The sequence below is a fragment of the Mytilus edulis genome, chromosome 6 (genome assembly GCF_963676685.1).
Source record: "Mytilus edulis chromosome 6, xbMytEdul2.2, whole genome shotgun sequence".
NCBI classification, from domain to species: domain Eukaryota; kingdom Metazoa; phylum Mollusca; class Bivalvia; order Mytilida; family Mytilidae; genus Mytilus; species Mytilus edulis.
The window spans coordinates 71,562,014-71,575,764 of NC_092349.1; the positions used below are offsets into that span (position 1 = coordinate 71,562,014).

At 32.1% G+C, this 13,751-nt stretch overlaps 1 long non-coding RNA gene across 2 annotated transcripts; it reads left to right on the forward strand.

Annotated features, from left to right (window-relative positions):
- The first annotated feature begins 9,494 nt into the window (after positions 1–9,494).
- Positions 9,495–12,772, forward strand: LOC139528323 (uncharacterized). Of its 2 annotated transcripts, none has more exons than XR_011665568.1 (3): positions 9,495–9,626; positions 10,524–10,737; positions 12,491–12,772. It is a non-coding gene; the product is annotated as an uncharacterized lncRNA (long non-coding RNA). The 2 variants fall into 2 exon arrangements; XR_011665569.1 differs by having other exon boundaries at positions 9,626–9,908.
- The last annotated feature ends 979 nt before the right edge of the window (positions 12,773–13,751 follow it).

Consider the following 13,751-nt stretch of genomic DNA (forward strand, 5'->3'; position numbering starts at 1 on the left):
CAACGCGTTGTGCCAAACACGGCTTATTTTAATCCAGACACACCTATCCCTCAGTATGTTCGAATATGAATTTTTGTTAAAGTTGTGAGCAGAGTGGGCAATTTTTTTTTTTATAAAATCTTGACATATAAAATAAATTTACTTCATTAAACTGTTAAACTGATACATGTAAGTACTTTGGGTAATACATATTGCGTAATCTTCAGTCTCTTCCAATAATCCAACGCCGGCCTTAAAATTTAATTCGTCTTATACCCGTCTATATTGAGAACTGCATGCTAGGAGCATGATTTTCTTTTTAATAGGAATACTTGTTACGGCTAACCATGAGCTGCTGATCCATATAAGCACATGGATTTAACAATTTATCAATTTTGACTTTTGTAAAATCTACTCATTTGTCAAAGTATAAATGAGGATCGTCAAAGTAAGGTTACTAGTGGGGTTTCATTGATCTATTAAACATGGTTTGATATTAATTCTTTTTCATCTAATATACCTGTTAACTCCGGCTGGGTTTTTATATTCAGAAACACCTATTCCTCGGTGCATAACTATTACATAAACCTTAATGATTTTTATTTTGCAAACCTTTTGATATCAAATGAAATCTTTGCGGCTGTATTTAGAATCAAATTCATAACAGCGTAGACAACCGCAATACTTATGTTTGTAACAATACTGAATCATTTACCTATAACTTGTTTGTCATCGGCTATCGATATCAGTGATTTTACGCTCACTCAGTCTGTCAGAGGCCTTCCAATGGGGATTTGAATAGAATGAATGTGTAAAGTGCATGCAGATGCACGAAAATAAAACGGGAAAGTTTAAGTATTCAACATTTAAATCAACACACAAGGTTTAGTCCTCCGCTAGTTATTCGTATTATTTAATTTAGGCGTTTAGAACCTTTGGTGACCCAATAGTTTAAATGTCTATAACACGTACGATATGACAAGTGGATCTTACAGACGAACGTTTACCTAATCTGACCCAGTAAATTGATAACATAAGCGCGTCAAGAAATGGTCTTGTCCACGCTGTAATGCAAATGATTCTATGCAGTTTAGAATGTGTTAGTGTAAACAATAGAATTTCTGATAATAACAAGACATAAGACAATTCAGACAGACAATATATAATCTACCGTGATATTTCGAAAAACAACACAGTCATGACCTCCACAATGACATACAAATGTAGAACAGCATTATCATTATTTCAGATATTTTTAATTGAAACCACACATAAGCTGCTTTGATAATTGTGAGGAACAACAACAGCTTTTAGTTCAGAAGATCTGCCAATGGTTCAGTCTCACTAATTTCTACTATTTCTAGTTATAAATTCTGTAACACTCATGTTGTCGTTTATGAACTTTTCATTTCATTCCAATACGATTTGTATAGTGTGTTAAATACTACAATGCTACAGTTATCTAGGTTACTTTGTTGAATAGACGTTGTTTAATTTAACATGTTTGAGAATTTTATGCAATGAAATATGTTTATCCGTTAGATATGGCAGCACTTTTATCTGTGAGAACACGTTTGAAAACATGTATGCCGTAAGATTGAAAAATGTCAGCTATTTCCGGAATATTTGAAAAAACTTTTTCAAACTCCTTTACAGCATATTCTTTCAGGATAAGTATAGGATAGAGTCTGGATTTGTGTAAGGATAATAAAACATAATAAGTTATATTAAAACGATGAAACATATCCTCATCTTGAAGATATTGTGCCATCAAAAGAATTAGTTTTTCATGAGGCGACAGAACTTCCAATACATTAGTTTTACAAGTGACATTGAATATTTCGTTGATGTTACAGTTTTTTGGTAGTAGTAAGGGTACAGTGTCTCTTTGCCTTGGCAAGGAAATAAAAGCATAGTCAACTGGCGTTTGTCCAAATATATCAGTCTGACGAAGAAGACTTTTAATGTTTGCATGTGGTAATCCATTCTCTAAGTAGATAAATGAAAAGAAATTTCCATTTATCGCTGCGTAATGCAAAAGATTCCTTCCTAATTTATCGATATTTGATATATCATGTTTCGATTCAACTGCTACTAGAAAAAGAAGAATGAAAGCTCCATAATTATTTATATATTCATCATTATTGTATGATACTAGTGAGCCATATTGTAGAATGCTGATGCCATTATAGTCTTTAACGTCAGGAATATCAAGTTTATATATGCTATCTGTCCTCATAAACGTATGCAAAGTTAGCGATTTACATACCGCTGAGGAATGGTACGGGGTTGAACCGTTCATGGAACGTACATTTAAATCTACTTTAAGGTTAATGGCAATCCTAATAAACTCATAACTACCTTGACAAAATGCATAATGTAATGGTGTTAATTGATGCTTGTCTCTTTCTTCAAAATGTATTGGACCGTGTGAATTAAGCAAGACAAATATATCATAGTTCCAGTGCACTGCCAGTAAATGAATTATTGATATGCCATCCGTGCAACTTTCCAGTTTTAAGCGGTCTTGTTCTAATACACTCAGATGTTGCAATCGAATATTTGGGTTCAATTCACTTGTACATTTTGAGGTTAAATTAACCATGTTAACGTTTAAATTTACCAAATGTCTAAAAATAGCAGTTTGGCTATATTGCACCGCAGTCATTATAGGATTTTTTCCATCAAAAGTAGTACATTTCAACGAGTTTGTAGTTTCATTCAATAGCAATTCTACAACTTTCAAATGACCATTTCTTACGGCAGCATTTAGTGCTGTATCACAAGTTATCAAATACCAATCGTCATAAAAACTATAATATTCCGAATTAGTTGAATTAGAATATACGAAATCTTTATGTTGTTGTTGTCTACCACGTGAGCTTGTAACCCAGTAAAGGGAGTCATTGCATTGTAAACAAGTATCCTTCACCCCATACTGCAACAACAGGTACACTATATTTAGATGTCCGTTTTGGGCTGCATGGTGCAATGCAAGTACGTTTGCAAACGACTTACTTCTGTCTAACAAATATTTTGCATTTTCAATGTGACCATTTTCGACTGCTAAATCAAAAGCAGTTAGATTCATAGCATTTCTTTGAAAAAGTAAGTCTTGAAACCGTCCAACCAACATTTTTACGATCTGAAAGTGTCCATTTTGACTTGCGATATGTAGAATATTATACCCACAAAAATAAATGTACTTGCATCCATGAACCAAATCTGTCAGTAACCGTTGGTCTTTACTAATTATAAATGGAAATGTAACTTTGAAAAATGGATCAGATCCATTATCCAACAAGCACTTTAAAGCATGCTCATTTCCATGAGATGCGGCTATGAAAGCGGCTGACATGTGTCTGTCATTTGTTTCATTTATAATATTATTGGTTATCATAACTAAAAAGAGATTTGTTGTATCGTATGAATTAAAATCCCTTATTGCTTTGTGGAAATATGATAAAATATCTAATTTCGTATCTTTCTTAACTTGTTGACTATAGGTTAGTAGTAATATGCTCTGCAGCTCGTCATTTTTGGACATTGCTACATGATATACAGCGTCTGCTATATCAATTTCAGAAAATTTTAATTTCAACAGATATGTTCCAATTAATGCGTGCCCTGTTTCCTTATGAACAAAAAAACGTTCATGCGTTCGCGATCTACATGTTAGAAAATCGGCAATGGATTTGTGTAAAAAGTACAAATATCCATCCGTAAAATTCAGAAAATGTCCAAGTTCATTGCCAATCATACTTTCAATCTTTCTTCTATTTTCTGATGAAATGTTTGCAACTTCAAAAATATGTTCCTCACTCATAGGTTTGGTTGTACTACATAAAATCTCTAATATTGGCCTTAATTCTTGAAATAGATTAGATTCAGCATCGAAAATTCTTTCAAAATTCATCTGAAAGATTTTTTCCAATGAATCTGGTATGTTTTGAAAATCACAGTTATTAGACTGTTTACATGAGTGTAAGTAAAGCTTCATAAAGAGGAAATTCCCTCTAGAAACTTGTGTCAGGAGATTTATTTCCGATTCTGTAAGACCACTTGTTTGTCTGATGTATTGTATAATATCATTTTTATTTTCAATGTTGAAAGTGCTTAATTGAATGACATTCAAATCTTTGAATTTGCTCAAAACCTGCTCAATATGTCTTGATGTAATTATAAACTTGATGTTCGGTGGGAAATAATCCATCTGTTTAAACAGAAGCTGCAAAATATCATTGTTGTCTCCACTGGTACATTCATCCAAGGCATCAATTATAATTACGAACTGGTAATTATTCCACCTATTCCGCAAAGGCTTGAGAATTAGAATTTCTAAACATGAAATGGGGTCTTCTGAACATCTTAGCCCATACAACATCTCATTTGCAATATCGTCAGACAAGATGAAATTGCCTAACTCTGGATATCTGTTGACAATGGCACTAGCTATATTACGAATAAAAAATGCAGGTTTAGTAGAACTAATTGAGTCATATCTGCAGAAGTGATATGTCAACACCTTTTGTTTTATAGCATACCACGCTGAGGTCTGTTAAGCACAAACTATATTTGAAACAATCGATGATTTTCCATAACCCATTTCCGCCGAAAGAATAATGCCTCTTCTAGAAGTCAGCAATTCATCATGAATTTTATCAGCTAGCCACTCCCTACTTACAATACTCTGGTTGTGTAAATTTTCAACATAAAAGTCAAAATCGACTAAACTATCAAAATTCCAATGATTTTTGAATCGCATGCTTAAGCATTCTGCAATGAAAAATATTATTTTAAGCATATATCCTTCAAATTCAAGTACAACAACTTTTTGAAAAAGCCGTTCCCTTAATATAATCAAAGATCCTAGTACAATTTTTTCTTTCAGTTCATTTTATCTAGAATTTAAGTGGTGTTCTGTATTTGTTTTAAATATATAATAATTCCATCATGCAGTAACAAGCTCATGCACCATATCTTAGTTAAAAGATAGATACTGCAAGCGTTTCATACACCTACAAATAATTAATGAACGAAATTGCATATCAGCATGACCATCGTGGTTCGGAGCACCATCCTAGTTCAGAGTCCTACATATATATTTTTCAATAATTAAGAGTAATGTTTGAACTTTTGTCTTTATCAAAATAGTCATGGACCATTAAACATATCAAATTTATTTTCACTACATACCGTTTGGACTTTCCTTTGTTGGCGGATTGGAAAAATACCAATAAGTTAAGCATATGCTAAATACCAGTTGTATTAATGCATGTTTCATGGCCTTTGGTGTCGGCCTCAGATAAAAAAGAAAGTATGGTTTCCTCTTATTCAGAATATCAATTATTTCTTGTAACCTTTTCTGTAGTTTTCCATCTGAATAAATCCTATTTTGAACCATATCACCATTATCATGATCATTAAGGACGTCCAAAAGTGCAAGACGTCCTTCTGGCTGTTGGAACAAACTTTCGGGTAATCCGTCTGATAACCGAAGAGTCTCAATGCAATGCAACGCGTCCTTTCCACTCACAGTGCAATTTATCTCTGGTATTTTTAGAAATCGTACGAATACGTTTAAACAAATATGCTTTTCTGGTTCATGCAGTTCACCTGAATAGTTATGAGCAAAATAAGAGTTACGAATTCGCAAAATGTCGTCTATTTCTGTAATGTTAATGTTGAATAATGTTGAGTTTCTAACGACCGACATCAAAGCATTAAAGTCACCCAACACTCCTTGCCGAACTGCATGAAAGTCTTTGACGAAAATGTTTGCAATTTCTTCAATTGACTGTGGAAAATCTATGCTGTCGATTTTATGCCATTTAATTTGATCCCAATGTGTCAAATACCTATTAAAAGGCTGTAACTCTGATTTCCAGTATTTACAAGTTTCACACCATTCGATGAAAGATTTACCAAACTTTCTACTACAGTTTATTTGACAAAATCCGGTTGTACATTTCTGTTGGATTTCCAATTTCTTTAGGTCCAGACTATTCTTTACAAAATTTTGTAATCCATTTACCATGAATCTTAAACCAAGAAGAACCGATATATAGTTGTCTAATTTTTCCTTATTCACTATTTTTCCAATGTGTGCCATTTCGAATTTCAAATAAAATCAAACTCTGTTAAAATGGCTTGGTTAAGCAAAATTTATAGAGCAGAGGCACATAATGATCCTACACAAATATCTCTTCAGTCGATTCGGTTTGTACAATGTCAACCTATATATATATATTAAAACCTTGTCCGTCACGCATAATTTATTGACTTAATATTTGGTTAATTCAAAGACTCTTTAACAATTATAATAAAAGATTATAATTAGAACGTAAACCTATTTGAGTTGTTTAAATAAAATGTTGGCATTTAAAATCCGTCATTCGATTTTTATCATATATTTTATCTGTGTATTTGCACCATGACTAAACACCTTTTACACACACATTTAAGATATGTCACAAGACATGGCTTAACAAATGATAATAATGTAATTATAATAGACTACATGCATTTTGCTAATTATAGTTTTAGGTTATTTTATATTTATTCAGGTTTGAGACACTTCAGTTCATAACAGTCTATATCAACATAACACTTCTTAATTTCAATATTTTGAAGATTACAAGATTATTGCACATACTAGGGGAACACTTTTGAATCTGAAAATATATACATACATTCAGTACATGTTTTCTTTCAGAATGGATCTTTCGTATATTAAAAATACGCGTCAAGTGGTTCTTGTAGAATGTTCAAATTGTGTAGCGGTTTGTCCAATATATAAACGACGACAATAATAATAAAAAGTAATAAGCAAATGTGTAAATCTGATTCTAGGGCTAATGCAAAATCGACTCATTATTCCACGCATTGATTAAACAGAATTTAATAAGATGTTCGATATACATTAACGAAACAAGACAAAAAGTTAACTCAAGAAGAACATGTCTTTAACAACACTAAAGTGTCTATATAACTTGTATCAGCTCTTTATCGCATCGAGTCTGTAGCAAAAATACCAAAATGAATTCAAAATAGGGTTAGATCTTCTCCGTAATCGTCAATCAAAATCTTTATAATTCTACAGCAATGTCAAAAACCTTCGTTATTTCTATGCTATTCGCTATATTCACTCTGTTGACACCATTTGCGAGTATGGTCTTGAGGAAACGATGATAGTCCGTCGGAAGGGGACGATAAATGGCTGACCCGTGTTAAGAGAGAGTCATATCTCTTGCACGTTAAACACCTCTTTGTAGATTTCGAAGAGTAGGCTAATGCCGCTACAAGGCAGCACTCGCACCTGCAAAGTGGAAAGGGATTAATATAAGTTGCAAAACTTGTTTTCCAATCCACTATAAATAAATATGTTTAAACTATATTACCTGTTATCAATTGTAAAAATGACTACATCTTTCAATTTAACGTAGCCTGTTCTCTGATTATTGGAAATGAAGACAAAAGTGTTTTGTTTTGTTTTGTTTTGGCTGATTTATTTTAGAAGAATTCATATTGAACAAATGCAACCTTTTTTACAAAAGATGTATGGTGATAAATTCTTTAATTTACTCTCTGCATATTGCTATATTGTAAAACATCAGCTGCTCGACACAATATGAACTTGTTCGTTGCACTCACTCAACAAAAAGTCTATACTGGGAATTTCAAACGATACAGTTATTACGTTATCAATATGGAAACAATCTCATGATGGTTACTTTGATGACTGAGTAAGTTTACCGATACGCTGTGACGGTGTCCCAAATCACTTTTGAGCTTTTGCAAAATCGGACCTAAGATACCAGTATAGTCGAATGAAGTGTAATTTTACCGGTTGTGTTCTTTCCAAGAGTTTTCGTGTGAATTCACATAGCTAGTATTATGCTTGCATGTAAACAACTGTCCCCTTCATTTACCTCTTTCGATTAAAATATATACAATTGCTATGGCACCCGTCGTGTTGCTCATATTATTACAAATCCGGTTAATAGTCTTATTCGGTTGGTCATATTCATGAAAAGGGTACAGGGGGTGTAAGGTACTCGGGAATGTAATAAAGGAACAACTATGAATTAAATCAAATGAAATAGTGCAGGGGAAGTACATACTTAAGAAATTAAAAAATGAAATGGACAAACTGAACATCAGCATTATCCGTTTTACATTTTGTTTGTCTAAACGTCATTGCGAACTATGAAAACAACGACATGACAACCAACAGTACTAAAACACAACATTGAAAACTACAGACACGAGCTCCATTAAAAATTGGGGTAAATCTCAGATTTTTTTCAAGGAATAAACAGATCCTTCTCCGCATGTGGCAGCCGTAGTGTTGGTCAATTAGATATAAACCCGTCGACAAGACAAAATCAGACGGACATGTACACATTCAATGAAAAAGAAGATGGGATTTGGAATACGACCATTAGAATATATCCATACAGTATAAGTTGTCTTACACGCCTCATTTGCTCCAGTTGAGGCTGTTATCGTGGGTTTTAAAACATATTTCTATATGATACAATTCAAATCTTTTTAAATACATCGATTAATGAATTATGATCGTACTCATTTTAAAACAAAATACTTTGATTTATCTTTTTTAAAACTCAAATCGAAAATATAAAATATAAAAACATAAATCTTATTTAATCAGCCTCAATTTCAATCAAATGCCCAATAGAACACACCTTTAGGGATTGCTTTATCAAGCATGATCTCCAAAAGATAATCAGAACGACTCGCGGTATGTTTCCAATAATAACTCATGCATTGTCACATGGTTATGTTTCTCATGATTTCTGTTTGTAGTAGAAAAAATGATTGATTAGTATTATATATAGTACAATTTGGTGATCACAGTGAAGCGTTACTGTAGTATAGCTTTGTATATGAAACAAGAGCTTGTTTGTGTATTGATATTGGCTTGGGAGGATTTGCATATTCTTATTTAGTAGACCCAGCGGCTGCTCTTTGAATTTTAGTATACATTTTTACAGTGGTCGATTTGTATAATTCTATAAGTAAATTGACAAGATATGATTGATGTATACAATAAAATATATGGACCCAGTGTAATAGTTTATAGTATTGATTCTCGGTTTTTATGCAGTTTAAGTTTGCAACTCGGATTTTTTTTTCTCAATCGATAAATGAATTCCGAACAGTGGCTTACCATTGTTGCCTTTAACAAAAAGATTTGATAATAATTAAAGCAATGCAAATGCACGAGTCTTATTTTTCATTTTCACATGTCGGCATTTGTTTAACAAAACGGTACCTCAAACGCATGACATCTCGTGCTTTGATTTTTGATTTAGATAACATAACATATACATTCTTGTTGTCTGAAAAGTATATTGATTTTGTATGATATTTAGTGTTACTTATATCCCATTGTACACGTTGTACTAAGTGTTATCTCCTTGAAGGTCAGATTGTATAATAACTAGTTGTAAATGTGTCGTCTAAAGGATGTATTACTAATATATTCATCCGACCAGTTTTGTCCGAGAGATGGTATAATCACCGACAAATTACAAGTAAACAGGAAAAGTATTGTGTCATTGCCGGGATGACTATTGCTTGACGGTAGCGTAACATAATCGTTTCACATATAAAGATATAAGGTGAGCTATTTTTTTAACATCACTAACATCAGTTTAAGTTTTTTTCAAAATTTGATCCTTATTTCTTTTATGTAAATATCATCATTGCACAAACAGACGAACTAAGCTTTGATCGAAATTATATTATTATATAGCATTCTGAATAAGATTTTGTGAAGCGTAAATGTTTTATTTCATATAGTAAAGAAGAACACGGATGTAAAATAGTATCTCACTAGGACTTTGTCAGTGTAAGATCATCGGCCGTCGGAATGATCTAACATCGATATACCGCGTCCTCAAGTAATTACATTATACTTACTAAATATTCAGTAATTATATTCCAGTAAATTGAATCATGGGCTCATAAAATTAAATGTAACAAAGTTGTAAAAATTAAACGTACTAGACAAATTCTACATTTTCAAAGATAATGTATATCTCTTTTTGCAACATCAGGTAAAAAACAATACTATAGAACAAATAGAAAGATCTTATCAACTGAGTGTGTTTAATTCTAAAAGTTAATAAAAGGATTTCCGAAAACATTTATTATGCATAAGTCTTACTGCTATTCATTTGTGTTGTATCACAACACCATGAAGGCTAGACAATTATGTTAAACAATTTTGATACATTATTTCATGTTCATAAAAAATACATTTGAGACACCAAAGGAATCATTTTAGGTTTGAAATGTTGTCTTATATACCCTTTTATCAGGTATCAAAATACGCAACCATATACCGTTGCTAAAGATCTTCATATCATATCAAGCTGAGGAACAGTTGCTTATCATTTTATATATAGTTATTCCCTTCTATTGAATGAAATTGTTGATTGAGTATATGTCCACTCATTGTTATAATCTTTCAAACAATCATTTAAAATCCCTGACTTTAGTGTTTATGTTCACAGATTTACAATGAAATCATTCCTGTTTGTATTGATGACCATTATTGTATTGGAACATGTTGGAAACCATATGGTGGAAGGAGTAGGATGTGCCAGTATTGGATGGGGAGGATGTGCTGATTATGGATGCTATAAATCTGGAGGTCATTGCATTAACTATGGAAGAAGACCAAAGAATAGATGCAGATGTGTTAGACGTGGAACAAATGAAAAATGGGTAGTTATTTTATGATTTTGGTTCATGTTCTGAACGTTGATGTATGTTTTCTTGAATGAATGCAAGTCTTTCACTTTGTCTTCCTATTCCTTAGTGTCAGAGCGAACGAAACAGGTTTATTTGAAGACCGAATATTAAGTGTTATTTGCATGTAGTGCTTTTTGGACTCTTTGGTGATCATCACTAAATCTTTTTTTCTCTTTTTAACATGGTGTTTTCTAGTTTTTTTTAGACGCACGATTTGTATTTGACCCTTTGGTATCTTATTCGCCCTTTTACAAATACAAACAAATCAATTATTGAGAAAAAAAAACTGTACTGCTAATTGTCAAAGATATAAAAAGGTGTGGTATTAGTGCTAATGAGACAACTCTCCATCAAAGTCACAATTCGTAAAAGTAAACCATTATAGGTCAAAGTACGTTCTTCAACACAACGCCTTTGCTCACACCGAACAGCAAGCTATAATAGGCCTATATATAGAAAAACCAACGACCTAATTTATTTTAAAAAGCAGCACGTATAAACCACTTCAATAAACGGCAACCACATCATAGATAGTGAATTAAACTTTCAATCAACACAAAAGTTAAAAAAAAATGTCTAGCACACATAATTTTTTGCAAAGCTTCAAGTTGCTCGCGGATCATTTGAAGACCATTAATACAGAAGTTTTCCAAATAACGTTATGACTTAACTATCATTTATTTCATATAATAAATAGCAATATGTAACGCAGTAACAAAAATTGGAATAACAAATTGTTTGTATATGCCGGATGAGTACGGTCAAATACGTTTAGCCCTACTGTTGTCAATAATAAGGGTATACATGTATACAGATAAAGTACTGGTAACATTTTTTAATATTATGCTTCTTAATGTAAATCAATTAAAAAAATGTACCTTGTACCACAATAATATTTGGTACTACAGACAACAGCAAAAAAGGTATTATGAGCAGATATTGAAAGCTGAATATAATCTGTGATGGTCCTCTATCATTTTATACTCGGGGTCACTCCTATTATTTGGAGAAGGGAATGGGTAAAAGAGAAACCCGGTACCCTTCCATGCTCTGAAATTTTAAATGTTATACATAATAAATATTCCGTCGTATATTTTTCGTTTAGTTTTATTAAAGATAATCAACAACATTTTCATATATTCATTTCAATTTCTTATCCTTATCATATAGATTCAAGCTTGAAATATTAACCTAATAACGGGACACCACTGCCATTGATTTCATAGTTAGTGGACCCTAATTCCCTCCCCTAATATATAATCAGTTGCTATGCTTAAAGGCTCTAAAAAATACACTATGAACATTATAAAGTATTATGATGAATGCAGACAGTAAAAAAAGAATCACAATTGAATTCTAATTAATGTCATAAACAGTGCAATTTTTAAATTGTTTTGTAAATGGACCTATCATAATGTATGAATTGCATTACAATTTAGAATGTGTAAATACAAAAGGTACACAAATACTGAACTCCAAGTAAATTGCACTACCAAAAGTCCGTAATCAAATGACAAAACCAAAAGATCAATCACATCAAACAAATGGATAACAACTGTCACATTCCTAACTTGGTATAGGCATTTTTTTTTTAGAACATACTTCTTTTAGATTGAATGGTCATGTAAATTATAACAGAACTGTGTCCTACGTGTATTACATGTTGAGTCTAGATTATATATTTTGATTGGTTTTTTTTTATACAGTATACATTGTATATTTTCAGATGAAGGAGAGTACGAACGTGCTGGAATTCTTTCAAGTTCTAATGGATACAAAGGAAAATAATCCTTAATTTCAATCTAGGAAATTGACTATTGACCCAATACAAAAAAAAGAGTGCCAGGATAATTCACCATTTCTACATCTGATGTATAATCTCTCTCATTCATAAAAAAATGTTTGCTGTTATTATAAATCACATTTGATTATACCAGAATTTTGGCTAACGTAATCAGTTTGTATCTTCAATTTCAATCAATTCTACGATTAAAGTCTGTCGAATGTATTTTCATCCTGTGCCTTTTATCATATGTTACTATGCTTCAAATGGCAACACATGACTGGTTTCAATAGTTATGTAAATGTCAGTGTCTATATAGTTAACAAATTTACCGGTTGCGTCTGATTCCATATTTTGCGTTTTTAATGAATCGGAATTCGCATGGCTGGTACATGTCATTACTTATATGTGAACAATTATCACCTTATTTTATCTTTTACAATTGAAATGCATACAGTTGAGATTTGTAAACCTTGTCTTGTATTTGATTCCATTACTCCCTTTTTAAAATATAATGACATGGTAAAACTGCACATCAGCAATTATCCTTTTTACATTTTCTTGTCTACGGTTTGTAATATATGGCCTAGATATAATATTAATTAAACAAATAAAATAAAATAGTATTTTTCTTAATGAGAGCGTGACACTCTCCTAAAGCGGACCCTACTAAAACAGGGTGTACAACGAAGAGTAAGATGTTTCTGATTCATAAACGGCATTATGTAAAGATATGTCAACATTAAATCATCCTTAGATTACACATAATGAGGTCTCATACATAAATGGGCGCATTGATTTTGCGCAATTGTTTAATAATCCAATCTTTTATTTGCGACACAAGGTAATATTTAATTTGCGCCATTTTACAGGTATCATATAGGTGAAAAGTTTTAAATATGCATTGCTACATCGTGAATACGATTTTATTGGAGTATTCCTTTCCCCTAGGTAACTGAGTAAGTTCATACTCATTTCTAACATAAAACTGAGCGTCGATTAGGTTTATAACTATATAGTGATCATATATTTGAGGTGTCTAGATGGACATTGTCAATTTTGAGACAAACAGGTCGTTATTTTTTCTCAATTGGATGGCTCCATATTTTTCATGTTGGGACTGTTTCAAGCCGACTATACGGTATGGGTTTTTCTCATTTTTTAAGACTCATTGAAAATCAAACCACGTTTTCTTGTTTTTACA